Here is a 15,407-nt window from a genome sequence, read left to right on the forward strand (position 1 = left end):
TAAGAAGAAAAGAAGCATCCAGCAGCTGCCCTCCGAGAAGGGAGAAGCCGAAGAACTCTGTCATGGACTGGGCTTCGGTCCTGTCCCTAACAGCACCAAACCCAGGCCTGGTGGCTCAAAGAGCTGTTTGGTGCTGGTGTAACCCAACCACTCACAAAGAGCCTTTAACACTGGGTGTCTCTGACACCACCTCTGGTGACCAGCTGTGGCCATCACTACTGGCCGGTGCTGTCCAGCGCCCCTGGGGACCGGTGGTGGACCATCACTGATGCTACCTGGGTGAGCAGCTGCCACTTGTGGATACAGTGACCATTGTTTCCCCGTTTGTAAATAAACACCATAGTTGTATTACAGTAATTTCCAGAAATCAGAGAGCACTCAGAGAAGTGGAAAGAGAGATTTAATTGTCACACTGGCAGGCTCAGTGGGATCACTCCCCAAAGGGCTGAGCACCCAAGAACAAAAATGGCAGGTTTCTATACAGTTCATATGAGGAAACTTGCTATCCCATCCATCATAGCATAGCATTCTTTATTGTTCGGGGAGGCGGGTTCAAGGTAGTCACGGCTACCACCGCGGACAAGCAGTGCAGTGCACCCAGCAACTCCTTTGCTTCAGCAAGCAGCAGAATCAAAGCGTTAGACTCCCCCATGGAGCAGGCTTGGGAAACTTCCTGCTTCAATTCCCCCCTTTTGCTACCCCTACTATGTGCTAGGAGTATCAAGGTCTGGACTCATAGCAAGCAGCAGGAAAGGAGCCTAAGGGCTCATATTGTCTAACTAACATTTGGCGTTTAGAAGCCTCCAAACAGAATTGGATAAACCGTGTGGCCAGATTAAAAGACACGGCCCAAGGGCAAGCATCACAAGAATGGAGAACAGTGCACCCAGGACAGGCGTGAGCCAAGGCACAGTGTGGTGATGCTGTCCCACCAAGAGAAACAAGAGAAGCAGCCATCACTGGGGTCCAAAACCAGCAGCCCATAAGCATTCCGCCTGTGATGCTCCTCAGGCTTCCGCTGTGCGCAGGCCAGCCAGCTTCCGGGCTGTGGTTGGAGCAGGGTTGCAGCAGGTCATGGTGTTGGGTCGGAGTCTCTTCACAGGGTCAATCTGAGTTGGTGTGCAGGGTCTGGGCAGATCGTCCACCGTTCTGACGTCTCTGGCGAGCTGGCATAACTGGGGAGTGTTGTTTCCTGGAAGTAATACCTGCAACTTTGACAGCAGTAGGGTCGTAAGGGTGACAGTACAGGGTTGAGAGGCTCTTTTTCCAGTCCTTTACCCAGACTCAGTCCCCAGGTTTGTGGGGATGAACTGGGGATCCCAGAGGAATGGGGCCTCTGGGTGACAGTTTCATTAATCTTGTGTAGGACATTACTAGGGAGCTGCGGCTGCCGATTTGGTCCCAGTTCACCAGTCTATCTGAGGTCTCCCCTCACCATAGACACAATAGGGGAGGCCGGCCAAACAAAATCTCGAAGCTGCCGGTGGCAGCCCTCTCTCCCAGTAGCCATTGTCACCAGGAGTGCACGGAATTCTGAGAAGCACTAAGGGGAGAAGGTCCACCCAGGGCAAACCTGTTTCCTGGCAAAACTTTCCCAGAGTCATTTTAATGGTTCGGGTGACACGCTCTACTGTACCTAAACTTTGTGGCCAATAGGCGGGAAGATTCCATTTAATGTGAAGTAAGCGAGTCAGGTGAGTGTTGGTTTCAGCAGGAAAGTCTGGGCCAGTATCACTGCCAATTGTCATGGGGACCCCATATCTAGGAATTATTTCCCTTACAAGAGCTTTGGTGACTTTTCGGGCCTTCTCTGTTCTGGAGGGGATGCCTCCTCCCACCCAGAGAAGGTGCAGATCAGAACAAGTAAATATTTGTAGCTTCTGCCTGGCTTGATTTTTGTGAAGTCCACCTACAGGGCCTTAGAAGGGAGGAGCCCGTGTGCTGGACACAAATCTGGCACCTGAAGAAGCAAAGTGAAGGAACAGAAGTTTATCCGTCTGGTAGGGACCATCACTCCTCTGGTGTTTTCTCCTTTATTTTTGACACAAGCCGTCTTTCATCTCAGTTCGGCTGTAGCTGCCACCCGCAGAGCCAGAGCCTGAGCACTGGGGCCTCCAGGTCGTGGTGTCGGCAGGTGATGTCTCAGCTAAGCCACCATGGGGGCCCGAGGCAGGCACTGTGGAGGAGCTGAGGGACAGGGGGTGGCAGCTCTGGGCAAGGAGGAGCTGGTGTGGTGCCTGCAGCAGGGGAAGCGGCACGCCTGGCCACTCTGGTGCAATGAGGCCACCTCATCTAGGAGGTGAGTTGGCAGTTGCAGGGCCACCTGGGCGAGATCTGCGAACTCAAGCTATTTAAGCGGCACCTGCAGGCTGAGAACCGCGAGCCGTGTGGCCTCTGCTGCTTTTTGTGCAGGCATCACACTGTGTGCCAGTGACAGCTCTCAGGGACCCCAGCATCCCAAGTGTTAAGGACGTGGGTGGTTGCTGGCAGAAGCTGGCCGAGCTAGAAGGCTGCCAGGAGGAGGAGCTCTGCCTGGCGCTGGGTGAGAAGTGGGCACCACACAGTGGTCCTGGTGGCGTGGGGAAGGTGGAGCCTCTGGTACCAGGCTGGCACCTGTTTTTTTTTGTCCTGGTGCAGGCTCCACGACCTGGACTAAGGATGCAGTTTTCTTCGTACTGACACCAGCCAGAACTGCTCCCCAAACACCAGGATTGTGGTGGCCCTGTAGATATGGACGCTGCCTCAGTCCAGGGGCCACTGGCTTGGAAGATCCTGTCCTGCTGATCTGCTGCCGGCCTGGCTTTCTGGTTGGCCATATAGCTAATGAATAACCACCACTTTAACAAGATTCCAGACTTTCTCTAACACTTGAAGGATTTCCTTTTTGATGTCCCTGGCAGTGAATGACCACTACTTCGGAGGGACAGCAGGCTACTTCTAGCAACTGGACGGTTTTAACTCTTTCCCCCTGCATCTAAAATGATGCCGCCTGCATGTTGATGGTGGCAAACACATAGCGAGACTCTGTAACTGATAGATTTTTTGCAAGCTGAAAGGTGCAGGTGAGGGGCCAGAGTTTGCAGCATGGGCTACCCAAACTGAGAGTTTTTCTTTTGATTTTTTTTTTTTTTAACCCGAGCAATCTTGTCAAGCTTAACTGAGTCTTTTGATGTGACTAGGGGCTCTCCCATTGGAGGCAAAAAGAGGCTGACTCATGACTGTGATGCAGAGACAAAAGATGTGGGGTGGGGAGGGCAGGTAGAGAGTGCAGGACAGTATCTGGCCTCTCCCTGCATTTTGACTGGCAGGAGTGGAGTGTCCCAGGGAGATTGACACTCCATCAGGATGCTGGCATCCTTAAGCCTGTTGATGTGCTCCTGAATGCCAAATCCAGCCTTTGAGGGATCGGATACTGTTGCAGCCAAACAGGGACTGTGCCAGGCTTGAGTGACTGAGCCTGTTCTGTCTGAGTCCAAGACCGCCAATCCAATGAGGGAGTTTTTATCCTTGAAGGGCTCCTATTGATATGCCCCCCCCCCTTTTGGTGGTCCAACACAACACTCCTGGGCTGCTATTTCAGGACACTTATTTTTCCAGTGGGCCATCTGTTTGCAATAGGCACACTGTGGTTTCTGGGAACCTGCTGTCGGCCCCACCAAGGAGGGCCCTTCTTACAAGTCAGGTCAGGCTTGTTCAGGACGGCAGCCAAGAGGGAGGCTTTTCTTTCAAGACAGCAGTCCGTCTCACGGCGAGTCTCACAGTCACTGTTGACAAAGACTTTATTGGTAACCTCCAGTAACTGAGTTGTGTTCATGCCAGCCAAGCCCTCTAGCTTTTGGAGCTCATGGCAGAAGTCAGGTGCTGCTTGAGCCATGGAGGCTGCATTAACCATTCATTGGTTGTCCAGTGACGCTGGATCAAAAGGTGTGTAAATGCAGAAAGTCTCACACAAGTGCTCATAGAAATCACCCGGGGACTCATAAGGTTTCTGAATGACAGAAGCAGTCTTAGACATGTTGGTTGGCTGAACGCTGCCGTGGCCACATACAACGAGGACCTGACACCCTTCCTGGCCTAAACTACAAGTACGGACCCAAGTAGGTCAGAGCTGAGCGACTGTCAACCATGAATCAATATAAGGAAACTGGTCAGGGTGGCCTGAGGAGCCACAACTTTCCACACTATTGGGGCTGTGGGGATGTCAAGAGTTCCTTCTGGAAGCCATTTCACCTGGAAACCAGGCCATTCTACCTGGCACAGGGTACGAAGTTTCTTAGGGGTCAAGACAACCCCATGATCTTCATGGAACCCCTTTTTAAAGTTTTTGATACTGCAGTAAGGAAAGTGGGTTTACTCTGAGCCTCCCCCACAACTGTGTTTGATGTCACAACAAAAGGAGGGGAACACCCACGTTCTTGCTTGGTTGTACTTCTCTCAAAGTTTTAAGACGCATCTTGGCTTCTGGCGAGCCCAAATAATCCGTGGGCCGGTGCCTTGAAAAGGTCGCCTATAGGCCTTATGATGTTGTCACGGAACTGCAGGACAAGACCACTCAGATCCTGTAACTGAAGTTGTTGGACAGTTACGTACACTCACACATGCACACAGAGGCTATGCATTCCACCCACCAGACAACTCTACCTGGCCCCACAAAGGGCATGAGAGGTGATCAGGTTCTCCTTCAGTCCCATGGGACAGGCTGAACTAGAACCAGGGTCCTGGGGCCTTACCTTATCCAAAAGTCTAGATGGGGTCTGTCTGTCCACCTCTCTCTGCGAGTCCAGGTAACGTATGAAGGTGGTATTTCAGCTCCACTCACCTCAGGAAGGAGGACCTGACAAAAAGCGGGTGGCACTACCTTGTTCATTCAAGGGAGAATCACCAGGCAAGGCCTCAACACCAGACTTGCATTAGGTTCTCCCCATCTCGCTGCCAGGTCAGGGTAATCTCTGCAGGGTAGAAGCCCAGGGCCTAGCACACTTCATGGTGACCTCACGGTCAGCGGTGAGGTAGAAGGTCACATGTGTCTTAGGGAGATCTGAAGAGAAGGGGCAAAAAAATTCACACGAGGATTTTCCTTCCTGGACACTGAAACTGCCTCACTGACCATCTGTCGAAGACCAGCTCTCGGCAAAATGTCGGGTCAGGTGTCCCTGAAAGGATGAGATGGCCTAGGCCAAACCTTAGGACTGAAGGGAAGGGGGTGAGGCAGACACAAACACTCTTATATTGGTGAAAGCATCTCCTGCTGAGGGTCTCAGTGGGTCTTTACTTATACATTAATGCAAGGAATGGGATTACATCATCGTATGCATAGAAGCAAAACAAAAACAATCAGTACATTCCTTTCCTATAGACATTTTGGCACCTACGTGTTTTTGAGAAAAGAAACGACCTTAAAAGTTAATAGATAATTAAAACTTAGACACATTATTTCAGCCTAAACAACTACCTAGGTCAGCTAACAGTCTTGGTACTGCCCTATTGCCAAGGCTACAATATCAGGAGACTCCTCTATCTATATGGCCTGCAGCTAAAGATCAGTTGCTTCTCGGTAATTAGTTACTAGAACTTTTTCTACCTAGAAACCCCTAACATAATCAACTTTGTGATTCATTACAAGGCTTCTCCATGGAACTTCCATATGAGGAATATTATTATGACCAGCTCTGGGTTGCTTATCAGACATGGCCTTGCACAATAATTATTTCCCATTGTCAAGTGGGCCAAATTATTCAGTGTTTAATTTTTAAGCAAGTAATTTTCCATGCCATGTACTCACAATATTCTTATACTTATAATTTATTGCTCGATGTGTATTTCATGAGGTTTATTCCTTTTATGACCAAGAACAAAAAACAAAGGGATGTTTAATCTTCAGCACCACAGTGTGAGGCACAAGGAATCTTCAGCCCCACAGTGTGAGGCTCTTTAAAAGTCTTCGGCCCATCAGCGTGAGGCCCATTTTCTTCAGCCCCACGGTGTGAGGCTCTTTGAGCTTCAGCCCCACGGTGTGAGGCCCATTTTCTTAGCTGCTTGCCAGTGTCTTACCTGGCTGGGGCAGCAAGGCCCCCTGCAGCAACCATCCTCAGAATGAACGTGACAATCGGTTTGGAGGGAGGAAGAACAAAACCCAGATTCTGGAGAATCTGGGATAATCAGGTGGGAGCCCAGGGTAGGAGGATGCAGGTCTCTAAGGAGAACACAGACTTTTGCTCCTGACCTGGGTGGAGGGTGAATGACACAGAAAGGCAGGAGTCAAGTCCAGATATATTCTCAGACCAAAAACAAGGCCTTGAAAGAGAAACTCGTGGGTCCCAGGATGGCTGCGGGGTCAAAGAATCCAGGGAGAGTTATTTCAGGATGGCCTCCCCTCCCTCAGGAGAGACTAGATTCCCTAACTGTCCAGAAAAGTGGTGTCTTCTGGGCGAGTCTCTCTCTAGCACAGAACATGCAACCCAGGGGGACTCTCCCTCTCTGCCCAGAAAGCAGCTGCTGTTCTGCCCATTATTCCATGTTCCCTGTGGGGCGCCAGGAGAGGGGACCCGAGGCCTCGTGGCCCCTCTTACCTGTGCGCTGCAGCACCTCCTTCCCCATCTCCAGGAGTCTGCGGAGCCGCGGGAAGCACCTGCTCTGCACACTGTGCCTGACGCGCTTGGCCCTGCCCGCCGCCTCCCACGCGCGCTGGGTGATCTGAGCCCCCGAGTCCGCGGGGTCCAGGAGCGCAGGTCCTCGCTCAGGGAGATGGAATCCGCGCCGTCGTAGGCGAACTGGTCATACCCGCCGAGGTGGGTCCTGTGGGCCCCACTTCACAGCCAAACATCCTCTGCAGGGAGTGAGACCCTGAGACCCACCCCTGTGGTCAGCCCCGAGGTCACCCCGCCCTCTCACCCTGAATAAACCTAAACTGAGAAGGAAACTACAGGCATGGACATTTCTCCAGCTCTTCCTGTTGTAGGGTCCTGGTAGATCCACCAGCCTCGAGGGGTCAGTGGACCCTGAGACTCGGGACACCCCGGCCTTAGGGTGGGAATGGGGGTGACCTGACCCTGGCCCCGCTCCGCGAAGCTCACCGTCCTCGCTCTGGTTGTAGCGGCCGCGCAGGTCCCTCAGGAGCGCTTTGAGCCACTGCGCGTTGTCCCTTTGGTTCTGAGTCTCCTCGTCCAGGTCCTCCTGCCCCACCTGCCCCGCCCAGGGCGCCCGCGGCTCCGCACTCTGGCCCGGAGAGTCGCTGTCGAACCGCCCGAACTGCGTGTCGTCCTCGAAGCCCACGGCCAGGTAGTGGGGCTCCCCGAGGCCGGGCCGGGACATGGCGGTGGAGAAAAAGCCTCAGGGAGTGGGGACCTGGGGGCGGGAGGGGAGACCTGGGCTGACCCTCCTCTCAGCGCGGGCCCAGGGCCCAGGGAGATGGGCCTGGAGGGGAGAAAGGGGCGGGGCCGTGAGAGTGAAAAGGGGCGGTGGGCCAAGAAGGGCCCAGACTCAGGGGACCAGAGCACTCAGGGGAGGCGGGAGGGACAGAACGGGCCAGAACACAAGGGCCTGAAGGGGTACAGAGGTTGGGGAGATGAGCCTTTCCTGGGGTCCTGCACCCGCAGGGGGCTCCTTGCTTCTCCCTCCTGGAGCAACAGTGTCCAGCTGGACACGCACTCACCTGCCCGGGTCTCCATCAGGGCCAGGGGCCCCCAGAGCAGTAGCAGGAGGGTGAGGGGCATCACACCCCATCCAGGGGTCTGGGGAGAAGGAGTCCAGGAGAGTCCTTGGAGACTTTGTAACTGGAGCAGGATGATGCTGATTGTCTTCCCTGGACACCCCCAGGAAATGGGGCGAGAGAATGGGGGTGAGTGTGGGGTCATCAAGGCTGCACCACCCCACAGAGCCTGTGAGAGGGAGACATGATGCTGTGACAGTGTGACATCCACAGACAGGGAGGCTCCAAATTCTCTTCCTCACCTTAGGGAGGAGTGGATTTGGGCTGGGAGAAGCAGCAGCCTGGAGGAATAAAGAAACTAGTAGTATTTGCAAATAATTGTGAATATAAATACTAAATTAAAACTGTACACACGGTAGTTTCTCAAAGGTTATTTGCAAAGTAAAACCTGAAATAATATCAGGGAATATTTCCTATTCTGTTAAATGTCCATGGGCCTCTCTTGCATATTGGTTGGGACTTGTGCTAATGTATGATTTTTTAAGGTGATATGTTGTTTCACTAAGTTACATAGATTTTTAGTGTTAATTACACTGGAATCAAATGATCAAAAATGTTTTATTTTTTTAATCACAAATCCCAAAAGAAAAATTTGTGCTGTAAATTGTCAAGTAGTGATGCACTCAGTTTTTCATAATTCTGGTTTTCCCTGAGAGCTTATATTTTATCAGGCAAAGTTACTGTCATTTGTCAATTGTTGATTTTCTTCAAGAAACAGACACTCATTTTGAGGAAAGTGTCTGCTAATTAACCAAATTTAAATAACCTTAGTTTGTGTCATTCATCCCTCAGGTAAGATTGGTGTTGCCCACAAATAAAAAGAGTCTAATTCATCTCGTAACAAATATTTTCCTCAAGACACAGGGCTTGGGATGCCACAGAGGTGCTCTGTGTGTCCTTCCAGGTCAGCACACCAGATAATTTCAAATGTGGAGTTGAGGATGATGCAATAATGAAGATAACTTCTAATGCTTTTTTTCAGGACATTTTCAAGTGAAACTGGCTTTGATTTTTGTTCCTGCAGGTAAGTGCTGGTGAAGAATTACTACTTCTGCAGTGGTACTATAAGCTCCACTCTTTTTTTTTTTCTATTTTACATATTTTATTTTATATAATTCTTACATCTTTTTTCATTTTTGCACAATGTGTGCATTTTCATTTTGGTTATATTCCCCATACAATTGCATCCCCCCCCCTTATTTTGACTCTAGCTCCACTCTTATGAATTTTACCTCAGCAAATGCCAAATAGTGAAAAGACAAATGGTGTCTAAGTGATGTTTTGAAACTAGTTTTACCTCATGGATCCCATGAAAGATTCTGGGTGACGTCAAGGGCTCCACAACCACACTTTGAGAAATGCTTTTCTCAGTGAACCAGGGAGCATCTCTCAAGTGTTCTCTGCCTTTGCCTCTTCTTCACTTCCCAGCATCCCTCTCCCTGGCTGGCTCCTGCCTCCCCAAGCTGCCTCTCCTGCAGATACAATGGGGAGCAGAGAGAGAACCCTGGAGACGTGGAGCTTGCACTGTCATGAGAGATGGACACTGAGTAAAGGTGACAAAGACATGTGTATACCCTACCTGAACCCTGTGCTGGGAGGAAGGAGTGTGTTTATTGTGAAAGCAGAGAAGCAGGAGCCCTAACAGGACCCGACCACTACTATCAATAGTATCAAAAAATATATATGTTAAAAACAAATTAAGCATAAGGAAAAGATTTTATCTCTTCCCATAACTGTTACTCCTGCCCCTGACACACATGCTCTGGCCTCATAGAACCAGCCTGTCCCCTCTTCCTCAGCCCCCCTCCACGTCCTGCCCCAGCACCCAACCATACTGAGGAGGCCTGTAGCCTAATCTACAGCCTGGTCCTGACCCCATCCTCCCCCTCATCTGCTCTTCCCTCATTTATTATGCGCTGAAGGTCAGGCCTCCCAAGATGTTCAGAAAGGTGTCTCCAAGACAGGCCACTTGGTGTGTGAATTATTTCCATCTGAGGTTCATCAGGGGTTCATCTTAAGAAACGGTTACCACTTCTAGAACTACCTAGTATGAAAATTGGTGATCTTACCCAAAATTAGGGTTATTACCAGAAATAAGCTTTGTACCCGAGAAACTTCCCTATATGTCAGGGCAAACATAGAACATCTGATCTTTGTCATGAGTCATCCTTTTTTTTTTGAGATAAAACTATCTGGAGAAATGCACAAATCTTTAAGTACACTGTACTTTGTCAAGAACATTATGTATATTGTGTTTTTCTTCTCTTGGAAACAACGAACATTTAAATAATTGAATGATGTGTCTCACTTACCAGTACAATTTATCTGCCCTCCCTCCTTTTGAGTAACTGCCACAGTTCAATCTGAAGCCTCTCTGGCCCCTCCATTCTCAGCACATTCCTGTGGCCACACGCTCCTTGGAACAGAGCCCAGGCCTGAGTCATCTTCATAGTTATTTATTTTTTATTGTATTTATTCAGATAACTTTGATTTTTCAAAGTTATTTTTCATATTTTTTGGGGGGCTATAGGTGCAAAACTCCAAAATACATCTTATTGTCCCATATAAATGTGATATATCAATATATATAAAAGGTTATTCATCTTTAACCTTTCAACAAATAAGTTTATCTAACTCTCCCTTTTCCTTTCATCCACAAAACTATAAGTCAATCATAAGCAGCAGCTTAGCTGTTTTCATACCTTCACAGCCATATATTACCTTTTATATCCATGGTAAATATTCTAATTATCAGTTTTATTAGAGAAACTTGTATTTACAGAAAATGTCTGAAGTATAATTTCATTAGAGCAATAAATGATCGTTTCTTCTAGAAAAACAAATGTCTGGAGTTAGATGAAAGACAAGGAAATAGAGCACCCCTGGTAGCACAGGGTTTTAAGTCGCAGCACTATCAAGCTATCAGCAGCCACAATGGCATGAATTTGATCCCCAACCAGGGAGCTGGTCCACATGGCACAGCAGACCTCTCCTGTCTCGCATGCTGCTCCCCTCAGCAGTGTATTTCAGTAGATCTGCCTGTACTGCTCCCCCACTCTGTATCTAGTGACTCTTGTCACCCCTACACTTCTGGCCTATTCCCTGGTTCTTGTATGCATAAATAAATAAAAATAAATCTTTCATGAAAAAGAAAGACAAGAAAATAATGCTTTTACTTTATAATTATCCTGTATGCAGTCACCCAATTCACATCAATTCCTTTATATGAGTACTATCTTAACATTGTATAACAAGTTATTCAACAGAAAATACACAAGCCAGAAACTTATAGCCTTAAACATCAAATTAACCATCAACTTTTCTTAATTTTTAAAGACCTAAAAATAAAAATCTTTCATATAACAGCATGAAAATTCCATACCTTTGTAAAGTGGTGAGACAGTCAAATTATTTCCCAGGTTTTAGCTGAAATGACCATCAAGAGTGCTCAGATTGTATCCAGCTTGTTTTTGGGCAATTTGCCTTCTTGAGCCTAAGCAGAGGACAATATTAAAATACCTGAATGATTCCCACTGACACTGTGGTGTAGTGAGTGTCTGATTTTTTGTGACTCAAATAGAAAAGAGGAAACTTTCCACGGGGTGGGGAGAGGAAGAATCTCCCCACGAACACTGAGGAAATGAACTGGACAGAAAAACTCATTTGTAATTAATTACTGTTACCACAGCTCTGCAAAAAATGTTGGTCTGTGGTCACATTTCCCCACACAAACTGAGAACATAATGATTGAAACTGCTGCGTTGTACCAGTCCACCTCAGAGTCTGACCTCACAGATTTTCTGTCCCCCCTGGACTGGCCCCTGGATCCCCTTCTTGGTTTCCCTGCTCCTCCATTCAGTCACCACAGACATCGTCCTGGAAGCTGGGAGAGGCTCCTCCTCCATGTCCTGGAGTCTCACCAGCCCCTGAGACCCGCCCTCCAGGCAGGTGCCCGACTGCGTGTTCAGACTCCTGGAAAGGAGTAGGGGCAGGACGAGAGATGCTGGGCGTGGGTAAGGGTGACTAAGCCACGATTCTGTCCCATCCAACTGGTGGGTGCAGGTCACCTCCCCGCCTGACAATTCCGAGACAAAAGGGGTGCCTTTCTGCTACAGTTAAGGGATGACAAAAAAGAGGAGTGCTTTTCCTGTCATTCTCTTGCAGGTGGGTAATGAGGCCTCCACTGCCTGCTCATCCCTGGACTGTGTCCTCACATCTTCTGAACTCCTGCCTGGCCAGCTCGAAAACTAGAGAACAAAGAAATCCTGGCCGAAGTTGGGAGTATAAATTTCAATTCTTACGCCACAACTGAGGCAGGAGGGAAAATGCTGGAGACTAAAGTGAGAGACTTACAGCAGCTGATGGGGAAGCTGCCTCTGTTCTCATGAGACCAAGTGAAACACAAGGACTTTGGGAAAGTAATGTAAACCTTCTGTCTCTCTAAAAGGGCCTGAAGCAACCAGAACATTTCAGCCTCAAGTGTCCAAAGAGACCACCCAGGGCCATGCCCTCTGTGCCGTCACACAGGGCGCTGGAAGAGGGACTGTCCCACTCTCTATAGAGGGAGGGGCAGCCCAAACCATAGGCCAGACTGCAGGACAAATGGACCATAAGCGTCTCTGGCTGTGAAGACCCCAGTGCAGGAGGAAAAGACCTTCTCTAAAGGAGCCAGAGGTGAGACAGGCTCCCCCAGGTACTATCTCTAAGGACAAGCCTCGGTGACCCCATAAATCACAAAGAGAGAGACACCTTCCTGGTGGATACAGGGGCCACTTGTTCAGCCTTGCTCTGATTTTCCACCCCAACCTACTGGTCAGCTGTCCTTTCACTGGCATCAATGCCAACCCAGGCCAGGCTGCTTGACAGTGCCCTCCCCTGCTCACTGCAAGGCCAATGTTATACACTGAGGGTTGATCTTGACTTCCTGTCCCATTCCTGTGGCAAGATCACATAACCACATTCCAAGCCAGCCTCCAATCAGTCGTCTACACAGCCAGTGTCCACATCAGGCAGACACGGCCTTTGCAACCACAGTGAGGATGGACTTTAAGGGCAGAGATGCCTAGAGACCCCTCTTCCCACGTGGACACTGCAGACATGGGGTAAGGTCACCCCAGGGCCCCATTAGAGCTGCTCTTCTAACCAAGGGAGCAAGTGACCCACAGACCCCCCTCCTGAAACCCACTTCTCTCCTGGGAGGAGAAGCCACACTTTCCCCTTTGCCTCCAGAGTGGCCATGAGAGGTAAAGAAGAGGTAAAGGAGCTCTGTGCGTTGTAAGATGGTGATAAATTGTTTCAGTACTCCTCATGAATAATAATGGCATGGGCCCCCCTGGTGGTGCAGGGGTTCAAGTCTCAGCACTATCAAGCTGTCACCAGCCACTGCAGCACGAGTTCAATCCCTGGCCAGGGAGTTGACCCTCATGGCACAGCAGACCTCTCCTGACTCGCCCGCTGCTCCCCTCAGCAGTGTATTTCAGTCAATCTGCCTGTTCTGCTCCCCACTCTGTCTCTAGTGAATCCTCTCACCCCCCACACCTCTGGCCTACTCCCCAGTTCTTGTATGCATAAATAAATAAAAATAAATCTTTAAAAAATAATTATAACAAAAGGAGAAACTAAGCCACAGGTCGCTGACATGATCTGCCCCTACCTAGGGGCAGGGCCTGGGACTCCTGTTTCCGTGAGTGACTCTCTGACCTCAGTCTTATCTCTAGCGAGGGAAGAGGTCCTGGAGGGATGCACCTCACTCGAAGCTCTGGGTCCCCACAGATGGGAACTATGGGAGTCTCTCTACTGAGTTACATGCTGCACCCTAGAGCCTGGACAGCAGGCCCCTGTGCTGGGGGAGAGGCTGCTCCTCGCACACACCACTCATGGCGACACTGTGTTATGCACCCTGGGGTGACTGGAGAGTCCTTGAGTGAAAGGGAAAACTCTCTCTCTGCAGGAGGAGGGCATCTGGGTCCTGCGGATCACCTTCCTGTGAGTCAGTTCTGGGCTCTCACACCCCAGAAAAATCCCAAATTTAGAGGTGAGCTTGGATTTCGAAACGGATAGGTGACCATCACTAGTGCAGAAAAACAGGCTATTATATTTTTTCTTTTAAGAAATTTTAAAGAGAAAAGAGCCCCAATCTTTGGTTTTGGAGGACTCAGGCAGACCTGACCTTGTCTCCCGCCAGAGACACAGCTTTCCCACAGGCGCTCATTAGAACCTGCTGAGAATTGGGCATCAGGGGTCCTACCATATTAGTCCAATGTTGGCATCAGTGAAGGGACAGGTGTGTTAGCCTCCCCGCATCACATCATGTGGGTCATGAGGGTAGAAGGTCTCTGTTACCTGCGGGTCCCCCAGATCTACCCACTGACGCCAGTAGGAGCCATGGCAGGTACTCCAGGTCCTAATCACTGTCCATTTCCAGCCACAGCCCCCCCCTCCCCACCCAGATCCTGGCCGTGCAGGGTGTCCTCACATAAGGAGCCTGGGTCTCTGGGAAGGGCCTATGAGCACCCTGAACCCCCAACAAAAACCTGGGTGCATGATGCTGTGCTGAGGAAGGAACTTCCCTTCTCACAGACCCAAGAACAGATGAAAACCCTGAGCTCAGGGAAAGGACTAGGCCAGGGCCCGGCCAGGCTAAGGAAGCCGCCAGATGCATGTGAGCCAGCCTGTCTGTCTCAGCTGTCACCAGAGTGTTAGAACTTGGGCTCTCAGCAGAGGCAGCTGAGTACTGTTTTATGCTCTTCTTTTGAATTCTATTTCAAGTTCCTTCCCAAAAAACGCCCTAGGAGCCCTCAGGTTCAAGCACGCCCTGTGCTGGGTCCCGTGCTGTCTGCACACGTGCTTGGGGGCTCACTAAGCACATCATCCCCAGGAGGGAAGACATGACAGGACAGGTCTCCCTCCTCCATGACGTGAGTCCTCTGCTCACTAGAGGAGGCAGCAGAGGCCCCTGAGGAGACACTCGGGGACTCTCCTTGGGCCGGGCTGTGAGGGAAGGGCCTGCATGGACACCACCACCTTTCCCTGACATGTTACCTCCAGTTTCTTAAGATACAGCAGAAAGTAATCCAAATCTTTTCCTACATTTTCCAAATAAAAACACATGCTTTCAAAGCTTTGTGCTTTCTGGGGCTCCGGGCTGAGCTGAGTTGCTGGAGGCACTGATGGTCTCCCTCCTCAGCAGCCAGGCAGCATCTTCTTGAGGAAGCCCCTTGTTTCTTTACAGTTGAGGGTGCACAGACACCCCCTGGGAATGCTTCACCGGAAGGCAAATTCCTGGATGAGATCTTCCAAACAAAAGACCCCAAGTTCCCAGGTGCCTCAGTCACAGTGTTGTCTGTGGAGACACAGTCTCATCCTGACCTTGGCTCCTCACCTTTGAGGATGATCCCCAGACAGACCTCAGTGTCAGGGAGCCCCAGTGACATAAAAGCCTGCAGTGTGAGGATGTGAAGCACTTTCATGGGTTGGGGGTCACCCAGCCGTCTCCCACCCAGCAGCACTGCTGCCCTCAGACCCATCAGGAAGTCCAGGTTCATCAAAAGGAGACCAACAAGTTCATGCTGCACCAGTCAGACTGACAGGTCAAAATCAAGGCTAATTGGAAGCAACCAGGGGCATGGATGGAACAAATAGAAAGCCCAGAAATAAAGCCACATATAAATGGACAACTAGTCTTTGACAAGGGAGCAAA

The 15,407-nt window shown here is 50.0% G+C and overlaps 1 pseudogene; it reads right to left on the minus strand.

Moving 5' to 3' along the window:
- Positions 1 to 4,411: 4,411 nt before the first annotated feature.
- Positions 4,412 to 8,156, minus strand: LOC119251197 (patr class I histocompatibility antigen, A-126 alpha chain-like; annotated as a pseudogene).
- Between the last annotated feature and the right edge of the window lie 7,251 nt (positions 8,157 to 15,407).

This window comes from Talpa occidentalis, unplaced genomic scaffold (genome assembly GCF_014898055.3).
Source record: "Talpa occidentalis isolate TD23 unplaced genomic scaffold, MPIMG_talOcc4v2.1 talOcc4.2, whole genome shotgun sequence".
Taxonomy (NCBI): Eukaryota; Metazoa; Chordata; class Mammalia; order Eulipotyphla; family Talpidae; genus Talpa; species Talpa occidentalis.